The sequence below is a fragment of the Cupressus sempervirens genome, chromosome 3 (assembly GCF_028749045.1).
Source record: "Cupressus sempervirens isolate cs-2001-9-10 chromosome 3, ASM2874904v1, whole genome shotgun sequence".
In the NCBI taxonomy this organism is placed as follows: Eukaryota; Viridiplantae; Streptophyta; class Pinopsida; order Cupressales; family Cupressaceae; genus Cupressus; species Cupressus sempervirens.
Genome location: NC_143120.1, coordinates 415,639,204 through 415,658,703, shown reverse-complemented (window position 1 = coordinate 415,658,703; position 19,500 = coordinate 415,639,204). Strand labels below are relative to the sequence as shown.

Sequence of the window (19,500 nt, the reverse complement as noted above, 5' to 3'; positions counted from 1 at the left end):
AATACCTAAGCTTAGCTTGTACAAGAAATGCCAGGTCTTGTACAGAACAACTTCCCAAAACTGAATGGAGTAGTATCTTCATTGGCCTCAAAAATAAATTGATTGCTGCCCATACACTCGTGTATTTGCCCCCAAACACTGAAGAGGGCCTTGTGAAGAGAGATGAACTAAGGAGGAAATTGTATTCATCTTGTAGCCAATTTCAAAATGCTCTAGCTGTTGGAATGCTTCTTATACATAGTATTCTGTCTTTTATCTCCTACACGGAATGCAAACAACAACTTTGATCTGACAACTAAATTCTGGCACATTAGTAGCCATCAAATTACCTTTTGTTCAAAGGAGATGTTTGCTTTCTCGATGGCTTGACAATGTTATTTCCATCACATTTCTGGGTCCTTGATCCACCATCACTCATCAAATGCAGGGACTGTCTCAGTTGGTTCTACAGTATCTTTGTCCGTTGAAATTAGAAATAATGATTTGCTAAAGTTCCACTTCCAATCTTGAATATGGATTCACATTCTTAATTTCAAGTAGATAACATGATTTTCAGGGATCATCTTATAGAACTCTTTAAAATCTGGTTTGTTTGTTGGTATGACACTAGGTCCCCTTTTTGTTGTAAGAGCGAGTTTTTGGCACACAAAGGTTGGCCAAATGTTGAGTTACTAACCTATTTGGTTTGTAATGTTTGTTAAGGAATGCCATCTTTTTAAGTTGATGGAAACTTGTTTTCTACTCTCAGCCTTGGTGATTCACTAAAATGCAGTAACAGATGCTTTTTTATTGTTTATTATTTATGTATTTTATAGTTCAGATATATGGCGATCTGCATGTATTTTGCTACAGTTAGATTCTTTGCTCTCTACATCTTTTATAAATTGATCTTCAAAGATTAATGCAAATTATAAATATTTCATTTTATGGTAGGATCTTTCTTTTGCAGATAGTGACATTAGAGGATGTTGTTGAAGAAATTGTGGGCGAGATCTTTGATGAAAGTGATTCAAAGGTTTGTAATCAGTCTATTTGAACTGGAAGCTGAGTATTTTGTTCTCTTTCCCTGCCTAGCCATGGAAACTGTTTGACATCTAGATTCCTTGCTTTTTCTGGTAGTTCATAGTCTAAAATTCCATGCGATTTATAATCATTTATGCTTATCTTCCATGTTCAATATAATTAGTTCAACAATGTTAAGCTAGACTACATTTAGTTACCATTGTTTTATAAGTTGTTGAAGGATAAGTTCATGCCTTCAGCATTAAATAATAATCAATATTTTCCCAGAGCATTCTTTCAATACCTTGAATTATCCAAAGCTGAGTATGACCTCCTGGTTACGAAGTACATCTGCTGTAAGATAAATCTTGTGGGGAGGATTTTGATAGCTACTATTAGACACTTTTCTTTCCCAGAGCATTCTTTCAATACTTGGAATTATCCAAAGCTGAGTATGACCTGCTGTTTATAAAGTACATCTGCTGTAAGATAAATATTGTATGGAGGATTTTGATAGCTACTATCAGACACTTTTCTTTGCTAAAGTAAATGGTCAATGGTGTGGTTCTTTTAGAAAACATAGTTTTCCAAATACATAAATTTAATCAGCAAGCACATGAAAGGGGAATGCATTTTAATAATTTTTCACATTATATGTATTAGGAACCTCAACTTTTTTTTTTTCACTCCTTGAGTATAATATGATTGCCTCACTAAACTAGCATTTTAATCGAAACAATTTCTTTATTTGGGATGATGAAAGCTACAGCACTTTTCCAGATTTATGAATTTAGGAAATAAGTGGACAATGTTGGATCAGAAAGAATTGAGGGAAATCCTTAAAACCAGTGATGCTGTAAACGACTTGGCTGAAGAAAGGAATACAAGAACTGCTCCTGTCAACTTTGAAGCTTGAATTGTCAGAAACAGTACTATTTCTATGCACAATTCAATCTGGCAGTATACTTGGGTGAAAACATCATTAGACAACAAGCATCATTATGGGCATTGGTTTGTCTCTTAGTTGCCGATTCGTGACACGAATCCGATTCGGGCACGTGAATTGGATCTGTGGATTTGGGATTTTTTTTTTCCCCAATTATGATTCGTGGAGGATTCGTGCATATATATATATATATGCATTATATATACTAAAAAATAAGAGAAATATACATAATTCTAAAACTAAATCATTTCATAGTATGAATCTATGACTCTAGTATGCATCTATGAATCTAGTATACTTGATCAATGACATTGATAATTAATCTATTTTCACGATTATAAAGAAAATCAACACATTCACATTGAATTACTGAAAGTGAAAGTTTGCAACATTCAAAATATAGATTAAATCAGAATTAAATAAGGTGATCTAGCAAAATTAAATGAAACACCATCTCCCTAAAATAAGGTGATCTAGCAAACTTAAATGAAACACCATTTGCAATTAAACGTCCAATTTTGCGATTAGCAATGTCTCTCTTTTCATTTTGGAATGCCCTATCTAGTGGGCCTCTCTTGCGGGTGAGTGGAGATGGGTCTTCATTTTCATCATTTGTAGTTGGCATAGGCAAAAAAGGATGTGTTCTTGTGTTTGTTTGATCGGATGATGGTGTTGGTGTATTTGTTTTTTTGGAAGCACCACATTTTGCTTTTGCAACTGCTCTATCAACATCATCTTGCTATTTTGCTAACGCTGCTATTTGTGCAGCTGGTAATCCCTTCTTATCACTACCCTGACACATGTGAATTCCTTCCCCCGCTGGGCCCAAAAAATGTAGTTTCACTCAGGAATAGGAGCTTCTATGTTGTATGTTGCAATAATTACATTTCCATATGTATGCCCCATCCCCCAGGACATTGTGCGACTCTTGTTGTGTGTCTCCATAAAGGAGACCCCTTATCAATTTTGAAGCTTGGTGATGCAGCCCCATCCCCACCCACTGAGCCTTGACTACTCATTGTTCTATTCTTGCAATCTAGAAAAAAAAATGAAAGAAAACCATGCTTCACACTTACACAAAAACTTGAAAATTTGGAAAACTAAAAATAAATCAATAATCTATGAAAGAACTTAAGAATATGGTTGAAATACATACCTTAAACACTTCTTGCAAGGTATTTGAAGCTCCACAACCGATCTCCTTTGAATCCAAGCACTTTACTTCAAACTAGCAAGTATGAGAGAGCAAAATAGAGAGTAAATGAACTTGCATTGTGATTTAGAGGGTCCTTTTTAGGGTTTAGGGCCTTTAGGAAAAAAAAAATTAAAAAATGAAGTTGGGCCCACTTTTTTGCTTTTGTATTTGGGCACTGCCGCGGATTCGCACGGATCCGCGCGTGGATCCTCGAGGATCCATAATCCTGCCTGTGGATCCGTCAGGATCACGGATCCACAGGAAGGATTATGGATCCTGCCCGGATCCTCACGGATCCATACGCGGATCCGGATCCGAATCGGACCCAAATCCAGATTCGTGGGTATATGGACGAATCCGGTAACTGAGGAACTTTGTCTCAATACTATTATTTGTGCAGCTGCATTATCTAATAACGATCTTGCAAACTATGAATTGAATTTTGTGTCGCTGGATGAAATGAAATGAAAGATTTTAATAACATCCACAAGGCCACAATAGCCCATGGGACCCACAATCAGCACAAGCCCCTGTAATGACCCTCCTCAAATCTGCTCTCAAAATTGCTGATGAAAGCTCAAGGAATTTCATCAAACAATTCGCATGCAAGGGACGTATGACTGATATAGTATTTCAGCTGGCTTTAAATGACTCTTTCTTAAATTTGCATCAATGAGAATCTTGTGCTAGAAGACTCCAAATGGACTACACAATGACCTAACATGAGTGTGCTACTAATTTTGACAATATTCAGTGCATATATATGATCTAAGCATGAGAAATGAACACCTACAGCCAACTGGCATTTTTACAAACAGTTGGTATGCAAACTAACTAGCTGATAAATAATGATATTGAATTGCTTAAATGACACCAGCAACTATTATCTTCTTAATTGCAATGAATTTTCTAATACAATGCTCATGAAATATGTCCAAGACTTTTGGCATTTACATGGATTACAAAATGATAATGCTGGTATAATGCATACTTACAGTTGAAACTTATAACACAAAAAAAAAACAATACTAACAAAGGAACCTGGTTGTAGATGGTTGTAATAATTTTCTTCAATGCTGCCTCTTCTGCTTTGCTTTTCCGATTTGCTTTTTCGAATTGCTTTTTCGGATCCGCTTTTATGAACTGCTTTTTTAGCCTACTTTTTCAGTTCTGCTTTTTCAAACTGCTTTTTTGTATATGCTTTTTCGGACTGCTACCATGTTGAATCTCAAGACCGTATCTTTCAATGGTGTCAAAATTTCCAGCTTGAAGGGATTTTGTCCTTCAAACTATTGAGACATAATCTCCAGAAAATTTTCCAATTTCTTTGATATTTTCCAAGCATACTTAAAAGAAGCTCTTCCATTTCTTTTATAATGTTCTCACAAGGGCTCCATCCTTCGTTTTCTCAATGTGGGATAAAACATAACTCCCTTTATGTAACTTATGTCTCCAATGTGTTATAAAATAAAGGGGACTCTTTTAATTTAAATATTTCCCACAAACTATAGTCTATGCATTAATAAAGTTAAATATTTAAATTTAACTTTATAAAATAGTTTTATCAATGCATAAAAAATCTTATCAGTGATAAACAAGTCTTCTTGTCGATTTTAAACAATTACCATCGACATACCGTTGCCACTGGATGTCCGTCCATGCCCAAGATGACTTACTATAAATAGTAAGTATGCCCAAAGTTGCCTCAAAACCCCTCAGAAAGACTTGCAACTGAAACTATCTAGGCCAAATGGCCTCTAAGTCCCTTTAATGTCCTGGTTAGCCTACGGGACCGTGGGGGAATAGGCTAACGACAACATCATGCTATGAATGCTAAAAAGGGGACATTACAGTCCGCCCTTCCCAAAATTGCTTGTCCCCAAGCAATGTTCGAACAACAACCCAATCAATCCACCTAGATCCCAAATGTAGTCATGAACTATACTGCTGTCAGTCAACATAGGCTCTTGCAACAACCTCTGAAAATTAACCAAGAGGAATCCATAATCAAATTGGCGAATACAACTCACCCAAACTCCAAAATCAGGAACCCATGAGAAACAAGCTCTCAAAATATCAGAACCCAAGTAGAGTAGATAACCCAAACTGCCAACATAGTAAATACCATCAACACATCCCACTAGCCTATGTGGAATGTACAATACAATTCTGCAACAACGATGAATACTCCCGCATGAAACTGCACCAAATACAGAGAATCCACACACTGCACACCCACTGCAATTAACACAACTCTGCAGATCACCGGTCACTATCTCATAACCATAACACCCATGCACTGCTGATGGTGAATAGTCATTACACGGTAGATAGCAAAAACGAGAGCCCAGACCAAACTTGTCGGCCATCAACTCCCCAACACATGGATCAAAAGCAAACCGATGAACATATCCTACAGTATAATGCCGGTAAAAAGAACCAATCCCAGTCAAAGACTCATGCTGCAGACGTGATACAACCATGACTGATCATCAGCTAAGTCAGAGGATGATATAGCCAAGAGTGCAGAATCAACAACAACATCACTAGTCTCTGTGCCCTCCAAGTCAAACATATCACAATGCTCAGCTGCAGCGCCCAACTCAGTTGAACCTGCCTCCAGTGGAAACAGACCAAATATGCCAATACTAGTGTCGTGGACAGATATATCCTCATCTCCACTACCTCTATCAACCTCGACCATGGACATCCGTGGATCACCAGACACCATAGCTTGTGACTGTACAGAATCTGGTAAAGATTGCAGTCGCTCTAACTCCATGGTCACCTTAGCCAAATGAAACTGTGACTCCTCGAAAGCCAACTGTGTACTCTCAAGAATTTCAGAAGTCACCTCGAGCTGTTGAGTAAGCTCACTCACCTCATCTTCCTTGGCCAATAATGCTTCGTATGCTGTACTCCCCCACTCCATAAGATAATCTCTGTCGGCTACCAACTGCATATAATTCTGTCTCAGAATCCGAATAGCCTCTCATAAAGAGTGGATCTCTGTCAAGGAAAGATAACTGCCTCCTTGCTCATCCCTAGTAGGAAAACCCCATCCATAAACTGCTAACAACTGACGAGCAGCGTCGAAATGCTGGCAAGCGATAGAAATGTCTCGCTCACTAACTCTCAACTGACTAGACACATGATGACACTGGCTAGACTGTCTCCTACAGACCTCCTTTGATGCACTATCTAAAGGAGTATCCTCAAAGTTACTGGTCTCTAGAGTATTACCATCCATATCTTGCGAATCAACTCCAAAGCTCATATCAACATACAGAGTATCAAAGTTTGTAGCACTGCTGTCTAACTCCTCTGTACCAAAAGAAACTGTGAAGGAAACTAAGTCTTCAAAACTGCCCACTGCATCCTCCTGGATGTCATCAATGCCAATATGATCCTGGGACTCATCTGTACACATTTCCAAATATGAAAGATCATCAACACATTCCAGCAAGAATGGTTGACTGGATATATGAACAAAGCCCAACACCGGTGTATAAAAACTAATACCAACATCGGACAAGCTGCTGGCACAAGAAAAGACAACACCATGCAATCTGCTAATCAAATCCATGATAGCACCCAAACAATCACTGCTACCAAAAAGTGTTAAAGATCTCCAGTCAATTGAATCCCAAATGCCAATGTAACAATCTTGAGTCCATATCCGTAAACTAGAATCAGCTGGTAACTCAAGCAAACTCGTCACCTGAGTAATATGACCAATACCAACTAACTCCACATACCTGTCTGACATTGTCCCTGTATCCTGGATGTGAATGCAAGATGAACTCGCAACATTATCAACGACCACATATGATCTGCCTGCCGCAGAAAGCTGAGTATCAGGAGTGCAAGATGAAACTAAACTCAATTCCATGCCATGCTTATCCCCATGTCTCTCCCAGTCTTGTAATGCCAAGGGAATATTCACCAAAGAAGCTCGAGTGTCCTCAAGCTCACGAGAAAGCTTGTCAACTTCCTCCTCCTTTCTCCTTAAGGCATCTGAATAGTCTCCGACAAGGCTAAGAAGATGGTCACGATCTAATAGAAGATGTAAATAACTCAACTTCATCATTCTCATTCCTTCCCTAATCGCCTATAAGTCAACATAAGAAGACTTTGCCTGAACTCCCTTATGTCTACCCTGTAATTGAATCATCCGAATGTGATCCTCTATCATATCCCGCATCCTGTCATGATGAGATAATGAAGTCACAATACTGTCTTTGCTCACCTTCAGCTGGCTGGACAAATCATGCGGAGTTCTACCAGCCTCAACCTCATGTGACGAAGCATCTAACTGTGCCTGGTACTCTTTCTCAGCAAAGTCATGAATGCTCACTTTCTGATCAATTGTACTATCCTCAACTGCAGTAACTTCATCCAGCCCAACTGTACTGGAATCACTATCTGTGTCAATCACACAATCTGGTGTGTCTGTGATATCACCTTCTGATGCAACTGGCTCAACCTGCACAACATCTTTAACCCCTTCTGCCTGTGAAGATGATGTAGATAAACCATTACCTGAAGATGTGCTAATGTCTCCCTGTATCGAATCCGCATGTCTGTTAAACTCCTCATACAAGTTTTTGCCTGTCATAGGGAAGGTACGATCCTTAGGCCTATCAATCAGGCTCTTTAACCACGTACATGCCATAGGTGACAAATTCCTCTCTTTTGTCCAAACATACCATAAGTCTTCTGCCAAAAGTTTAGAAATTTCATCCTCCCCCTCAAACAAGATTGTGAACATGATGGAGTGCATTGATGCCAATACTCTGCTGGGATGAAACTCGTCCACAATATTCCAAAATGTATTAAACATCCTGCGAATGTCACTAATACAACCAATTGCTAGCATAATATTTTCAAATCTACACCTTGCAAATACTTCAAGTAATCTTGCCCTCTTTGTGAAATAAGGGTCTTGAATGTTGTCCAACTTTTCAAAGCTTTTTACCATGGCATGAAGTACCTCTTTCATAATCTGATCGTCATAAGAATCAAAGCCAGCTATTATCCTCATGATTTCACTAATGCAAGAGAGAGCTGTAAGTCTTATTACCTCATCATGATGTCTCAATAATCGGGGCTTAACCAACGAACCAAATGCTGGAGATAAAGCTGTTTGCATAGCATCGGGTCTTGACTGATCAAACTTGCCTAAATAAGTTTCCAACTCCTCCAAAGTTCTTAGAAGGTCCTTTGTTCGCTGAAATGGACAATCTAATTTCTTATTTACATTGTGCATTCTTTCTTCCAAATCCTTCTCTCCTGTTAAAGCCATACTGAGAATTGAATTCAATTTGAAATAACCCAATCAGGCTTGCAGGAAATTGCTCTAATACCACTGTAATGACCCTCCTCAAATTTGCTCTCAAAATTGCTGATGAAAGCTCAAGGAATTTCATCAAACAATTCACATGCAAGGGACGTATGACTGATATAGTAGTTCAGCTGGCTTTAAATGACTCTTTTTTCAATTTGCATCAATGAGAATCTTGTGCTAGAAGACTCCAAATGGACTACACAATGACCTAACATGAGTGTGCTACTAATTTTGACAATATTCAGTGCATAGATATGATCTAAGCATGAGAAATGAACACCTACAGCCAACTGACATTTTTACAAACAGTTGGTATGCAAACTAACTAGCTGATAAATAATGATATTGAATTGCTTAAATAACACCAACAACTATTATCTTCTTAATTGCAATGAATTTTCTAATACAATGCTCATGAAATATGGCCAAAACTTTTGGCATTTACATGGATTACAAAATGATAATGCTGATATAATGCACACTTACAGCTAAAACTTATAACACTAAAAAAAACAATACTAACAAAGGAACCTGGTTGTAGATAGCTGTAATAATTTTCTTCAATGCAACCCCTTCTGCTTTGCTTTTCCGATTTGCTTTTTCGGATCCGCTTTTTCGAACTGCTTTTTTCGGACTGCTTTTTCAGCCTGCTTTTTCGGTTCTGCTTTTTCGGACTGCTTTTTCGTATTTGCTTTTTCGGACTGCTACCATGTTGAATCTCAAGACCATATCTTTTAATGGCGTCAAGATTTCCAACTTGAAGGGATTTCGTCCTTCAAACTATTGAGACATAATCTCCAGAAATTTTTTCAATTTCTTTGATATTTTCCAAGCATACTTAAAAGAAGCTCTTCCATTTCTTTTATAATGTTCTCACAAGGGCTCCATCCTTCGTTTTCTCAATGTGGGATAAAACATAACTCCCTTTATGTAACTTATGTCTCCAATGTGTTATAAAATAAAGGGGACTCTTTTAATTTAAATATTTCCCACAAACTATAGTCTATGCATTAATAAAGTTAAATATTTAAATTTAACTTTATAAAATAGCTTTATCAATGCATAACAAATCTTATCAGTGATAAACAAGTCTTCTTGTCGATTTTAAACAATTACCATCGACATACCGTTGCCATTGGATGTCCGCCCATGCCCAAGATGACTCACTGTAAATAGTAAGTATGCCCAAAGTTGCCTCAAAACCCCTCAGTAAATTATCTAGGCCAAGTGGCCTCTCAGTCCCTTTAATGTCCTGGTTAGCCTACGGGACCGTGGGGAAATAGGCTAACGACAACATCATGTTATGAATGCTAAAAAGGGGACATTACAGCCCCCAAAAAGGGAAAAAAACTTAAGTAAGCTGTAACTTGACTAACTCCTCTCTTTGCCGGTGGATTATAATAATTAGGTTTGCTGTTTTGCCCAACTGCTTTTCTTGAAATAAGTAGTTCAGGTTGCCGCTTTCTAGAATCTGCGCATAACCAGCTTTGATGTCCCTATACCTGGAGCACTCCATAACAGAGTGATGCTCCATCTCCACAACCTCCCTGTCACAGAATAAGCATGTCTTGTTTTCGCATTCCTCTTTAGGCACCGGCCATCCACCCATTTCACACCTCAGCTGGTGAGAGCTAGTTCTAAGGTGGGCTATATCTTTTTTGCTTTCCATTTAATAGTAGCTCCAATATACACTTTTTCCTCATGACCAGTAGCTAGGTTAAATTCCTTGACATAATAAGATTTTTCCCTACCCTTGTGTCTTGCCCACATGATATTGCGAAATTTAACACGCATGTACTTTTTTATTTCTTCATTACTATCTAGGCACATATGGATGTTGACATCCCATTTTTGCATCCATTTTTCATTTTGCTTCATCCTGTTCTTTTTCTCCTATCAAGTTTTTCCTCCGTGACTAACTTAAGCTAGTGATGACTTTCCATATTTTGAGTTTTCTTGAAGTAACTTATCATCCGGACCAAAGCATTGGCTTCTAATGGGAAGGAACCAACCTCCGCCAATAAGATCTCATAAGACACAGTAGTTTTGATTTTGAGGCTGTTGATAATAAAGTGCTTTTGAATTCTTTCAACTTGTCTCCATTTTTGATCTGACATATTGCTGCGCCAAACTTCACACCCATACAAGATCACCGAGGTGACAAGTAGACCAAAGAGCATTTTCTTGGTCTTCAAGTCCCACAACTCTGCATTCTTGGACTTATTCTGTAGTGAATACAGTGCCTTCCATCCTCCTTGAATTCTTTTTGATCTGCACGTTTCCCAATTGATATTGTTTTGAAAATCGGTTCCTAAATACTAGTATTCGTTCACTATCTCTAGAGGATTACCCTCAAAGAGAACCGTGTTTGAGGACCTATTTCTCTTCAACGAGAAGATCATAACTTTGGTTTTACTAGTGTTCATTTGCATTCCCACCTCCTGGGAAGAACTTTCCAATTCCTTCAAGTGTTTTCTCAAACCGTTAGCTGTCTTAGTGATTATGATGAGATTGTCCGCATATAAAAGCAACCTTATCACATAGCTAGCCAGCTGCACCCCCTCACCACCGGCCTTGTTTAACCATTCTTCTAACTAGTCAATGTAAAGCTTAAATAGGGTTGGTGATAATGGGCACCCTTGTTTGACCCCAATGTTGCTGCCAAAACATTCAGATAGCCCATCTGCAGTTCTGATTTTAGCCTTAACATGCTCATACAATCTATGTACTGCAGTCCTAAGCTCCTTAGGAATTTCCAGCTCTTCCATCCTTGTTACGTGGCACTATATCAAACGTTTTTTTAAAGTCCACAAAACAGCAAAATGCCTCAGCCCCCTGAGTGTCCATATTTTTTCAACCAAGTATGTCAGAGTAACCCCGTGATCCACAGTGGAATGCTTCGGTCTAAAGCCCTCTTGCCCTTTTGCTCTTTTTCCTTCTATTACAGCCCATTTACTGATTTTGCGCTCCACCGTGCCACCAAATAGCTTGCCAAGGAGTGGATTAACCATAATAGTTTGGTAATTTGAAGGGTTGTTTAGTCTCCACTTTTGTGAGGAGGAATCACCACGCTAGTGCTCCAATTTATAGGGAAACCCTCCTTATTAACATTGTTGAAGATGCGATTGATATGAGGTGTAAAAAAATCAGTACCCCATTTTAAATATTCAACCTGCAGCCTATCAATATCTTGGGCTTTGTTGTCGGTAAAAACTATATTATTTGTTTGTAAAAACTATATTATAGCGGATGGGTTGAGTTAGTATCTGAAAGATTGCGTGATAGTTGAATTTGGACGCTCAGACGTAGCAGGTACATGAGTTGTGGGCACAGCTAAACGAGCTTCGGGCATAGAGGATGTCTACTACACTAGTTGTACTAGGGATGCAACCCTCTACTTAGTTTATTTTGAGTCTTGATGTACTTAGTAATTTGTGTTGTCTCTATTTTGTCGTTCGGAGATGACTTTTCTTTTGAGGGGGATGATGTTGTCGGTAAAAACTATATTATAGCCGGCGGGTTGAGTTAGTATCCGAAAGGTTGTGTGATGGTTGAGTCACCCCTTCGGGAAGTATATGTACATCGTTCGAATGGATTTATGAATCATCATTGTAATTGGAATGGCATATCTGCTTATGTGAAAAAGTATCTTGTTCTGCGTACATTGTAGTCTCTTGATGCGATAAACATCCATTTACCCTATACGGTAAACAGGCTTTACCTATTGCTAACCTCCTAATGCCATGTATAATATACTTGTTACTGAAAAGGTCACCCATGGACTTAGTTACCGTGGTACTATGTTCCCCCAACTCACGTTCATAGAGTAACTTGGCATGCTCCAGCCACTGAGCCCTTGCGATGTTGTTCTCTATTTGCTTCTTTTTTTTGCTGAAGTTCTTTCCAAAACTTCTTGGGACTGTTTTACCTAATGCTGATCAACTCGAGCCTTCTCAAGGTTACGTATTGCTCCTTACGCCTTAACATTCTGCCACACTCCTTTTTGTTTTCTTTATTCATTTTTCTTCTTATACATCTTTTAGCCCTCTTGCACTCATCATCAAACAACGGATTGGATGAGAAAGTATTCTTAGTGTCTCTTTTGATCCTAGATCTTTTACATTCTTCCAGAGTTTCGTTGATAATAAGGACAAGATGATCCTTGTCCACGGGATGTGGTTTTGAAGGATTGATATAATTTCCTTCATTATTAAACAGCCGGTTAAAATACTGTTTGAAAATATTCTGACTTTCCTGTGTCATTAAAACTCTGCCCACTGGAGGCCCCCTTCTCTTTTGGTAAGTGGTTTGAACATCCTGCTGCCCTTTTATTGGAGTGGCCAACTTCAATAAAATTGGGTTATGATCAGAATTTAGCCCAATGGGACATTCCTCTATCTCAAAATTAATAATCTTTGTGATATAGCCTTGAGAACATATGACATAATCTACCACACTTTGCCCGTTGTATGTTTTACATGTGATGTTGCCTGAATTAGGCCATTTTTCCATACCATTGCAAATAACCATATTAAAAAGGCAGCAAAACCCCAGTAATTCTGCCCTGAAGTGGTTAACCTTGCCCTTGCTGTCAGAAAACTGAGAACTACATGCAACTGCTTTTCAGCATTGCAAACTGAGAACTATATGCAACTGCTTGTCAGCATTCTTCAGCAGACCACAGCTGCATGATTTAACAGCTTGATCTACTAATCAAAGACACAATGTTGGAATCCCGAAAATGCAATAGTGTAGTATAATTTGTTTCTAGTATTGAGGATAATTTACAAGGCATAAAGAATATATGCTTAGACAACAAGCAACATGAGTATTACAAAGTTGCACAAATTAACAAGTTCCAAATAGCACCATAGAAAGAAACCCTTATAAGCTAACCATATAAAGCTAAGGCTTCAAAAGGGGCAGCCGTTCTCAAAAACAGCAATACAAGTACATCGAGATAGCATAAAAAGGTGACATTTAAGCTTTGGGATCAGTCTCCTTGGTCTGAACAGAATCAACAACCTTACTGTCAAGAAAATGAACAACAGCCTGGATTTGCAACATTATTTTGAGTGTATTCTAGCAGTAGACCTTCAACCCATCTAGGAAACACTTCACCATAATCTGCTGTAGTGGACCTCATTGATAGAATCATTGAAGCCTTCACTAATAAGTAATAACATATGCTTGATAGAAAAAAAGTGGAGTGGACAGCTTGCCTTGCAGTTTGTTAGCCATATCTTGAGTGCCATAAATAATTTCAGCAGAGAAGGCATTTAACCAAGTACAAGAGATCATGCATGAAAAATCTTTATTTAACTGACTCCCATTCTTTCCAGATAACCCCAAAAATATATCCTGTTGGTCTAACTGCAAAGCTGTAGATCTAAAGGATGCAACCATTTCCATTCTTCCTTACCCTTGGTGTCTCTAGTCTAACATTATGTTTGTTTAGAATTTTCCAAGGTTCATCACCAACGATTGCTCCCAAAACACATTGACTGCAAGGTTGGCAGCTTGTCATTTAAGTTTCTTAGGCTTTGGCCTTCAAAATGCTTGGGCTTGGTGCCAAATTTCCAAGCATTTATGTGCTTCTTTCTTTAAACTTTACCCTTTGACCACAAAAAACCTTTAACAAACTTAAGAAGCTTATCAAAATTAGAATTATAGGAAAGCCAATAAAAATAAAAGATGGAACTTTATGGAAATGTTTCAAGCCAAGGAGCTGAAATGACCTGGCCACCTAGAAACCTTCAGAAAGCCCAAAGAACAGCCAATCTAGACACTCAGGTTTGACAGCTCTAAATGCAAATTAGGAGCTTGTTGATTTTATCAAATGCCCATTGCCATAACAAGGAATCTTATATCTAGAAATAGAAGGATGAATCTCCAACCTAGAAACAGTTTTTCCAAAATTGCCTTTTTTTTTCCCCAAAACTAGGAACAAGTATTATCAACAAACTAAGCTTTAATAAATTGAGATTGCTATTGAAGAGAAATGCCTTTGATAGGAAGCCAAGAGATAAGATAAGATAAATCTATTAATGTTCAACAAGAGAATACAAAGAGAGTCTAAGGGATTGGAAAACATACAATAACTGCAGCCAACAACGGGACACCAAATGTGCCCGAGAAAAGAGCAAACACGAAAGAACCAACCAAGAGACCAGAAGAACAAAACCAGAAGCAACTAAGGCCTCTTAGCTGAGGAGCAGTCGAGGATTGAAGGATAAGGTTTGGGGCAAGAGTGGGCCCTAGATCATCTCAGAGAAGCTCTGGAAGTGGGGTGTTGTAGTCGAAAGTAGCACCTACGAGGCCTCACAAAGTTGTTGTGTCCTAAGCCAGGTAGGCTAAGCAACCTCTTCATGCTCTAGGTCGAAGACGCAGGCGTGAAGAAGGGGGTGACAGGCTGATCGAAAACTTGTCTCGATGGGAATTGGAGCTACAAGGTATGATCACAGAGCCGCTTGGCCTCCTGGAGGTAGAGAGTAAGGTACCACTGGTCAGTATGTCTGAAGAAAGATGAGGGTGATCTGCATTCGCATAACATGCAGTAGAATCTCCCCCCGTTCTTTTAGTAAATGGGGCATTGGAAAATAAAGTACGTCTCAGTTTCTACCTCTCCCAAGGGGCAAAAATGACAAATCTGGGAAGCTCTGTCAATATGGTGATTTGTTTGAATAGATAGTATGTAGGAGCCCACTTTGAAAGAACCCAAGGAGATACGAAGGGCATGACTCTAGCAAAAGGAAAGTTATGAGGCCCATCCTGGAGATCCCAAAAGTGCTTAGCATAGAAGACCATCCTCAGTTGTAGTGGGTTTCTCCAAGTCATGTGGATACACAATCTATAAATGTCAAGTTTGCAGCTCATTCAACTCTCGCCAATAGGGGAGGATGTGAGCGGGGGGAATTCAGAGAGAATTGGAAGGAGGGAAGGTGCTCCATATCAAACCCACAGTACCCAACAGAGCAACAACTCGAGTGTACTAGCAACGAGCTCTACTTGTGGAATCAGTGCTCATAATTGCCTCAAAGGAGCAGTAGGCAAGATAAGAGTATTTGTGGCATCCCTTAGAAGAATTAGTTAAGCTTTGGAGATGGTGGAGGAACCAACCTAGATCAAAGGTGGCCTTGAGCTTGAAAAGATGAGTGCCAATCTCGACCAAAATAACACTATGAAGGGTGGACCGATGACATTTGAGGATGCGTCGTAAAAGTAGGACCTAGACCCGCTCAACTGAAGTCCAATCTGACTTCAGGAGGGAGGGTCCCCAAACCATAGAGCTATAGAGCATAGTTGGCTTGGCAAGGGAGTCCAAAAGAGACATCTTGGATGTTGTGTCTGAAGCACTCACTCCAAAACAAGGGAAAGAAGCCCCTTATTAACCTAGGGCTGCATGGCAGGTCTCATGCTAAAGCGGGGTCCAGAGAATGTAACACCGAGATAAGTATATGATGAAGCAATCTCAATCTCGTCAACTTGAAAGTGGAAATGGAGATGGGAGGTCTTCAAGTAGTTGAAGACCATAACCCAGGTTTTACCTAGGTTCACAACTAGCTGTCCCGAGTCGCAAAGGGACGCTAGACCAAGCAAGTCCTGACTGGAAAACCTAGAGAGGGGGATAAGTGATGCTTGATAGACCTAAGCAATAATAATGACTTAGTTTGTTCACTTCTAACTTCAACTTGAGGCATCCTGGAAAGGAATTCAATATTTTATGCAAGAGCAATCATCAAAACTCACTACCTTTTACGTGAAAATAATATAAGATTGTTGTAATAAATAAAGCAAGTCTTGACTAGCAAACCTAGAGAGGGGGACAATAGGCACTCTTGCTTGATAGACCTAAGCAATAATAATGACTTAGTTTGTTCACTTCTAACTACAACTTGAGTTGAGGCATCCTAGAAAAGAATTCAATTTTTTATGCAAGAGCACTTCTCAAAACCCAAGACCTTTAACCTGAAAATAATAGATTGTTTATTAATTCTACTATAAGCCTTTTGAAATTCAATTAAAGACACAATTTTCTCCATATTTTTTCTGCAATTCCTTCCAACCCAATTTTTTTTTAAAAGAACGAACCTGCCTTTACAAACTCAATTTGAGTTGTAGTTATAATATTAGGTATGACTTTGGTAACTCTAATAGCTAAGACTTTTGCCAAACATTATAGCACAAATTTAGAAGACTTATAGGCCTCCAGTTCATAGCTAAAATTTGTTTGCATCTTTAAGTTTAAGCTAAAATGTTTCTCTGTTGTTGCCTTACCCTAAGGATCCTACTTGCATGAGCTCCCTATATATTTAAAAGAGCTCAGCAACAATCCAATTGTTATTGATTTTGTAGTATTTAATATTCAACACAAAACCCACCAAAACCTGGAGACTTTTCATTGTGAATGCAACCAATTACTTAATTAATTTTATCATTGGCGATTCTTTTTTTCAAATGCAAGGCATCTTTAGAGCTAACTTAGAAGTCACAACTTTTGTACACAATCTGTCATTCCTCCCAGCTTCTACAGAGAATTGTCAGAAATAAATAAATCTTTAGAAATTGAGAAAAAGACCTTGCTCATATCATGAAGATGGGGGGTACACATGTCCCAGTATCAATGGCAATTAATCTGTTATAGTGTTAGTATCTATGGAATGCTATGATCTCATGGGAAGTTTTTGTATCGCACAGGCTAGTAGTAACATGGAAGTAAAATCTAAATTTGGATCTGTTATTTATGCACATTCAAGTGTTAAAAATTATAGACCCACTTTTTCTGAAATGCCTAATGCAATTAATGTTTTATTGGTTCAGGAAGAAATTCAAAAGAAAACAGGTTATGTAGTGCAACGTGCTAATGGAGTGTATGATGTGGATGCAAATACATCTATTGAGGACCTTGAGGAGGCATTGGAAGTGAAAGTAGCTGTGGTATGTTTTTTTTCCATTATGTGTTTTTCCCTGTGGAAAGGAGTCCTTACAGACACAATACAAATTGGATGTAATGATTCTGTTTTTGGTATACACTATACAGATAGAATAGATGCTGATGCCAACATATACAATGTGAAATGTTCAGGGAAAGGAGCAGACAATTATTTTTATGTGTGTTTTTTCTGATCTCAATAGCCTTTGCTCTTTCATAGAGAGAAAAGTGTTGTCTGCCTAAAATTGTATCATCCTCAAAAAGCACATCTTCCTTTTTGTCCTGATCCCCATCTTCTTGCATCTGGCTTTGGTTATCAAGAGAGTTATCTTTTCTTGTTTTATCTTAGAGTATTGGATGCTTGCTTTTGGTGGTACACCTATGCTTCTTTTCAAACATTATATTGGTACCTGATTGTACATGGTTTCAATTTCTTCTATCGGAGAGTTGTGATCTATATACTTTTGATTTGAGTTTAAATATTTAGTGGGGGATCCCATAGAATGCTTCCCAACAAAATTTCCTTGGTGAACCTTTTTAAACCACAGTTGCTGGTCCTTGATTTGTATATTTTTTAATGGGCTGAAATTTTTTGTTCATTGTTTCTAAAAATCTTTTGAAGAAGCTTGAAACAAGGCTTGGTTCTATGTATAATTTATATTCTGAATTGAAGGATATGATGTTTAATGATATGCTTCATCATAACTCTTACTGATCTGTAACTTTCATCTTCTGGCATGAAATAACTAAGGATGCTGAATGGTAAAAAAGAGTTAGTAGGAGAAAGGAATAGTTTCTTGACCTTGAGTTAGGAGACGTTTTATGCAAAATTGACTGCCTCTTTGAATTGTCCAGCTTGATCCCATAAGCTTTATAATTTCTCTAATGAGTGCTATCAAACTCCACATTGATGAAATTATTGTTGTCTTCTTAATTCCATCTGACTATAGGCGCCTGATGATTTTTATTCTTTACCTGGATGATCTTTTTCTGTTTCCATTGCTTGTGACATTCTCCCCTCATACAGTTATTTATGCTTGTACTTGTTTGAGGGTTACCTTTTCAGATTGACCCATGTGTCTCTTTGTTTTTGCTTTTAGTTTGAAGTTCCTTTTTACCTTGTTTTTTGCTATTGTAGTGGTTTTGTGTTCTAGTTCCCATGACCTTATGTTGGTCACTCATGGACATTAATATAATTTCTTTCTTTCATTCTTTCTACCTTTGCTAATAACAGCCGACTGATTTATGTGTTTCTTATTCTTCTTTTAGAAAGACAAAAAAGAATTTTAAAGGTACGAAATATCACAGGAGTTGAAAACATGAAGGAGACGCTTTTGTGTCATGTCCCCATTGTTAAATGGGAATTAATAATAATAATAAACAAATAATTTATAATATGATAATTATTATTAAACATAATAATAGAATAACAAGAGTATAATTTCATACAAGATTATAATGTATTCTAAATAAATAATACTAGAACGTATAAAGCATTAGTATATTGACTTATAACTTGATTGATTCTTATAATACTAGGAGATAATACATATCCATTTTATTCTTCTTAAAAAAACAAATAATATCAAATTAATACTTTATACCTAGAATGGAGATTCATAATAATGATAATAAGACTTTAAATAAATTAAAAATTTGGTCATAACCCATTCAAATCTTAATGGATATTGCATATTAGAAGATTACCAAGGGAGACCATGGTCTCTACCTTTAACATAAAAATCATTGTTGCTATAATAGTCTCAGATTAGAGACATACAGATGGATATCATAAAATGCGGAATTAACAACGTCTTCAATATTGAAGGCAAATTGATAACGATCAAGTAACACAGTATATTGCAGACCAACCACGATAATGGAAGAGTACCTACGCTGCATTGAAGATCAATATTAATTTTACAATCACTGAGGTAAGTGTAGAAGGAAAACGAAGAGAAGCACCTGGTCAGAAATCTATGGCACAGAGGATCGGTCAATTCATTGGATTATCCAAAACCAATGCTTAGAAATGGAGATTAGTAGAATAAGAAGCACATCAGTGATAATATCATTAA

General features: G+C 37.8%; 1 protein-coding gene across 2 annotated transcripts in view; it reads left to right on the top strand.

Moving 5' to 3' along the window:
* Positions 1–19,500, top strand: part of LOC149566786 (DUF21 domain-containing protein At1g55930, chloroplastic-like) — a 95,498-nt gene that overhangs the window by 37,616 nt on the left and 38,382 nt on the right. Inside the window, exons 11-12 of one of the 2 annotated variants that reach the window (XM_089820100.1) lie at positions 950–1,015; positions 17,311–17,427. The gene's annotated coding sequence lies outside the window, so the exon portion shown is untranslated. Of the gene's footprint in view, positions 1–949; positions 1,017–17,310; positions 17,428–19,500 lie in introns of those variants that run through there. The other variant, XM_089820099.1, reaches the window with a different exon arrangement.